Here is a 6488-nt window from a genome sequence, read left to right as displayed (position 1 = left end):
ACACTTTTGTCTTTGTCTCCATAGTGGAAAGAATTCCCAATCAATTCTCTGGGATAACCAACAAAGACATTCATCCAATTTTGGTTGTAAACTTATTTACTTATGCTATGCATACCAAAATTTAAGAAAGGACTATTAGGGTTTATACCCATGCCATAACTCGTATGGTGTCATTTCAACGGATCATGATGATGCTCTATTCAGTGTAAAAGCGGTAGTCTCTAAAGCATAATACAAAAATATAATGGCGTCATATTATCTCATCATTAACCCAACAAGGTTTGGATACGTTTCTCGGATACTCCATCATCACTATGATACTCCAAGGAACGTGAGTTGTAGAACAATTTCATAACTCTCTTAGATGTTCGCTAAAACTCGTAATTCAAATATTTCCACCATGATACAATCATAGATATTTGACTTTTATATTACGAAGATTTCCACTTCATGCTGAAATTTATTTGAATCCATTCAAATGTTTCAACCTTTTTCCTTATCGAATATATCCACATATATATACTCAATTCATTGTTGGAAGTTTTCATGAAGTAGATGAATCTCCCGCACACAACTATGCCCGGTGAACCACATACATCATCATGTATGTTTCCACTAAGTTAGTTGCCCGTTCAACTCTTGGCCTATGAACGGTATTTCAGTCATTCTCTTTAGAAGAGATTTGCAAGCGTCAAATGATTCAAAAATCAAATGACTCCAAAAATTCATTTGCATGGAGTTCTTTCATGCATTCCTTTCTAACATGACCTAAATGGCGGTTCCACTAATAAGTGGAATTCTAATCATTTGCCTTACGGCATATTAGCGTCAGTGTTATGTATGTATGTTTCACCATTAAGATTTGTAATAACTTATCCATCATACATGGAGTAAGGTCATAATTTTAACAACTCATTGTTTTCATTTGACCAGAACAAAACAACATTTATGAAGTTCTTTATTATAAATCTGAAGGGCTAGATAGAATGCCAACGACGAACATAATAACACTTTATTTTTTGTTCCAGATGTGCATTCCTATCATATTCCTTGTCAGTCACTTAGGCCATTGTATTCTTGTATTGCGTTGTTTTGTATGACACTTCATACCAACCAATATGGTACAAATACCTAAGAATTTCATTGTGTGACCAAACTAGGAATACATTCATAACATGTATATCAACTATATATACCTGAGCTAGATTTTCTAGTCTTTTCTTTCTTTCTGTCAAAAATCTTTTGTAGTTTCTCTTTTAGCTTTCCTCATCATTCAGAAAAACACTTCAACATCAATAACTTCTAGGTTTGTTGGTCAAATACCAATAACCTTGAGGTTCTTACTTTGAAGTTGATCATCATATGACAAGTGTTCCAGATTTCACTATTAGTAACTTTGTAATGTGATGAACAATTTCACTCATAATTTTATCCATCATATCATGACGACTTTCCGAGACCATGTCTGTACATGCTAGGCTCGTAAAGTTTAACCTCAGTATTCGCATGTACAAATCTGGCTTGCACCCGTTGTATGCACACGTAGAATCTATAACACCTGATCATCACGTGATGCTTCAAAACGACGAGTCTTAGCAACGGTGCATACTAAGGACGATCACTTCATGGATATGCGAATATCATTAGTGCCCAACTAGTTGGAGGATCGGGACGCCTGCGTCTTCAATCTTCGTACATTCCCATAAAACTTATGGTTTATGTAGTCTCACTAGATTATATTCTATCATCTTGCAATAAGGTCTTAGATATCACATATATCTCATACCTTGCTTATTTATGAAAACAAAATTTTCAGCTCCTTACTTTTCAAACGGATTTGAACTTCAAGTTTCACGGAGACAAGATGATTTTAGGTACTAATTGAAACCATTGTTTTTTGAATCAGCAATGTGAGGTTTACTAAAAGTTTGCAATAGGACTTAATCATTTCTTGATTCTTTAACAATACGGTACCAGTCCGTAAAGTTTCTTGTCAGTCTTAACAGTATTTCTATCTCAATTACAAGACTAGCGCATGGTAGATAACGGATGCCAATTCTACAAATTTAATTCAAAATACTATTCAGACTATGTTCATGATAATTAGTTCATGTTTTAATCTAATTACTAATGAACTACCACTTAATACAACATCCCTCATAGTTGTTTAGTGGTACACGATCCATATCCACTACACCAAAACCGATCATCACGTGAGATGATGTAGCTTCAATGGTGAACATCAACATGTTGATCATATCATCCATATGACTCGTGTTCAACCTTTCGGTTTCCTGTGTTCCGAGGCCATGTCTGTACATGCTAGGCTCTTCAAGCAAACCCAAGTATTTCTGCGTGTGCAACATGGCTTACACCCGTTGTATGTGAACGTAGAATCGATCACATCCGATCATCACGAGATGCTTCAAAACGATGAACTGTAGAAACGGTGCATACAAGGGGAGAACACTTTATTATCTTGATATTAATGTGAGGGATCATCTTATAATGCTACCGTCGTGATCTAAGCAAGATAAGATGCATAAAGGATTAACATCACATGCAATTCATATGTGATATGATATGGCCCTTTAGTCTTTGCGCCTTTGATCTTCATCTCCAAAGCACGGACATGATCTCCATCATCAACGGGCATGATCTCCATCATTATCGGCGTAGCGTCAAGGTCCATGGCGCCGTCTTCATGGTTGTTCACCACATGTAGCAACTATTACAACTACTTTGAAATAACACTACTACATGAAATATAAAGACAACCATAAGGCTCCTGCCGGTTGCCACAATACAATAATGATCATCTCATACATATTCATCATCACATCATGGCCATGTCACATCACAAAACCCTGCAAAAACAAGTTAGATGCCTCTAATTTGGTTTGCATATTTTACGTGGTTTAGGGTTTTCGAGCAAGATCCAATCTACCTACGAACATGAACCACAACGGTGATACTAGTGTTGTCAATAGAAAGAGTAGATTGAATCTTCACTATGGTGAGAGAGACAGACACCCGCAAAGCTGCTTATGCAATACAAGTTGCATGTCGAGCGTGGAGCAAGTCTCATGAACACGGTCATGTAAAGTTAGCCCGGGCCGCTTCATCCCACCATCCCGCAAGATGCAAAGTACACCAACTAAAGACAACAAAAGCATCAACGCCACAAAACCATTGTGTTCTACTCGTGCAACCAATCTATGCATAAACCTGGCTCTGATACCACTGATGGGATTCATAGCATAGAAAACAAAAAATTTCCTACCGAAAGAATGAATAACAAGCCAAGATCCAATCTAGAAGATGGTAGCAACGAGAAGATCATGACACTAACCCTCGACGATTTCCAAAGCCTACGAGATTAGATCTCGTTGTTGCTGTAGTCGATCACTTGCCGCTTTCGAAAGCGCGTAGAAGATCTTGACGGTGCCACAGTCGGACAGCACCTCCGTACTCGGTCACACGTTCGATGTTGATGACGATGTCCTTCTCCCCGTTTCAGCGAGCAGCAGATGTAGTAGATCCTCCTCGGAATCCCGCCAGCACGACGGCGTGGTGACGGTGGTGGTGGAGATCTCTGGCAGGGCTTCACCGTAAGCGCTACGGGAGAGAGGTGGAGGAGGTTGTGGTACTAGGGTTTGGGAGAGGGGCTCTCTTGGGCGCTGATACGTCTCCGACGTATCGATAATTTCTTATGTTCCATGCCACATTATTGATGATATCTACATGTTTTATGCACACTTTATGTCATATTCGTGCATTTTCTGGAACTAACCTATTAACAAGATGCCGAAGTGCCAGTTGCTGTTTTCTGCTGTTTTTGGTTTCAGAAATCCTAGTAAAGAAATATTCTCGGAATTGGACGAAATCAACGCCCAGGGTCCTATTTTGCCGCGAAGCTTCCAGAAGACCGAAGAGGAGACGAAGTGGGGCCACGAGGCGCCCAAACCATAGGGCGGCGCGGCCTGCCCCTTGGCCGCGCCGACCTAGGGTGTGGGCCCCTCGCGCCCCTTCCTGACCTGCCCTTCCGCCTACAAATAGCCTCCGTCGCGAAACCCCCAGTACCGAGAGCCACGATACGGAAAACCTTACTGAGACGCCGCCGCCGCCAATCCCATCTCGGGGGATTCTGGAGATCTCCTCCGGCACCCTGCCAGAGAGGGGATTCATCTCCCGGAGGACTCTACGCCGCCATGGTCGCCTCCGGAGTGATGTGTGAGTAGTCTACCCCTGGACTATAGGTCCATAGCAGTAGCTAGATGGTTGTCTTCTCCCCGTTGTGCTTCATTGTCGGATCTTGTGAGCTGCCTAACATGATCAAGATCATCTATCTGTAATTCTATATGTTGCGTTTGTTGGGATCCGATGAATAGAGAATACTTGTTATGTTGATTATCAAAGTTATGTCTATGTGTTGTTTATGATCTTGCATGCTCTCTGTTACTAGTAGATGCTCTGGCCAAGTAGATGCTTGTAACTCCAAGAGGGAGTATTTATGCTCGATAGTGGGTTCATGCCTCCATTGATATCTGGGACAGTGACAGAAAGTTCTAAGGTTGTGGATGTGCTGTTGCCACTAGGGATAAAACATTGGTGCTATGTTCAAGGATGTAGTTACTGATTACATTACGCGCAATACTTAATGCAATTGTCTGTTGTTAGCAACTTAATACTGGAGGGGGTTCGGATGATAACCTGAAGGTGGACTTTTTAGGCATAGATGCATGCTGGATAGCGGTCTATGTACTTTGTCGTAATGCCCAATTAAATCTCACAATACTCATCATAATATGTATGTGCATGGTCATGCCCTCTTTATTTGTCAATTGCCCAACTGTAATTTGTTCACCCAACATGCTGTTTATCTTATGGGAGAGACACCTCTAGTGAACTGTGGACCCCGGTCCAATTCTCTTTACTGAAATACACCCATCGCAATATTGTTCTACTGTTTTCTGCAAACAATCATCATCCACACTATACATCTAATCCTTTGTTACAGCAAGTCGGTGAGATTGACAACCTCACTGTTTCGTTGGGGCAAAGTACTTTGGTTGTGTTGTGCAGGTTCCACGTTGGCGCCGGAATCTCTGGTGTTGCGCCGCACTACATCCCGCCGCCATCAACCTTCAACGTGCTTCTTGACTCCTACTGGTTCGATTAAACCTTGGTTTCTTACTGAGGGAAACTTGCCGCTGTGCGCATCACACCTTCCTCTTGGGGTTCCCAACGGACGTGTCAACTACACGCATCAAGCAAATTTCTGGCGCCGTTGCCGGGGAGGAAAGGTAAAAGGTACTCACACTCCGGATCTCGGCTACTAAGCTATTTTCGCCGTTGTAAGTACTCGAAGCTATTTCCTTTAGATCCTGCAATTGCAACTTTTTGTTTCTTGTTTACACTAGTTTGGCATAATGGACAAGAATGAGCTTCTATTTCTATTTCCTGATTTAAAACATGGATTGTTTGATGCGAAAATTAAAAAACCTATGGAATCCTATTTGCATGCTGGTAGTAATATTAGTATGAACGCTTTGAACACCATTGTTGATAATGATATAGAAAGTTCTAAGCTTGGGGAAGCTGGTTTTCATGATCTTTTTAGTCCCCCAAGCATTGAGGAGAAAATTTTCTTTGATGATATTTTGCCTCCTATTTATGATAATGATATTGGTCTTTTAGTACCGCCTGTTATGGAGGATAAATTTGATTATGATTACAATATGCCTCCTATATTTTTTTTTTGAAACCCAGGACTGTGAGGCAACAGCCCCACAGCAATTTAATACTCCAAATTAAAGAAAGTTATGTACATACACCAAAATAAAAACTATGTACAACAGAGGAAAAAAGGCTCTAAGACAGAGACCTAATCCAGTCTAACAAACTATCCTTATGCTTCTTTTTAATCCGATATTGCAACAAAGAGATGTCATGAATAAACTTCCCCTTCCACTTAGTGAAAGAGTGAACCTCAGCACTGAAGATCTTCCCATTTCTAAGTAACCAGATGTGCCAACAAGCCAATATGACTACTTCCATGAAAAAAGGCTTAGCAAAACTCTTCCTTGCACCATTCAAGACCTGCTGCAAGTCATCAGTACCCACCCACTCAATCTGTAGATAGTTCCATATTCTTCTGCTGAAGTTACACTCAAAGAACAGATGGATACGATCTTCATAATTCCTACCAGGACAAAGTACACAATGCTCATCCTCAGTGACCTGCCAATGCCTTCTCTTTAACAAGTCCCTTGTATTTAACCTATCTGATAGCAGCAGCCAGGCAAACACCTTGTGCTTCATGATACAACATGATTTCCAAAGCCATTTATACACACTAGGCACCTGTATGTGATCATGAATGTGCTTGTAGAATCTAGCCGAAGCATAATGCTCTCCCCAAATATAAACCCACTGATCATTGTGTTGTGTCAAAGGATTGTCCTGCAAAATTTGCTTGACCTCCC

The sequence above is a fragment of the Lolium perenne genome, chromosome 7 (assembly GCF_019359855.2).
Source record: "Lolium perenne isolate Kyuss_39 chromosome 7, Kyuss_2.0, whole genome shotgun sequence".
Classification (NCBI taxonomy): Eukaryota; Viridiplantae; Streptophyta; class Magnoliopsida; order Poales; family Poaceae; genus Lolium; species Lolium perenne.
The sequence above is the reverse complement of the archived record's forward strand: the minus strand, read 5'-3'. Positions refer to the sequence as shown.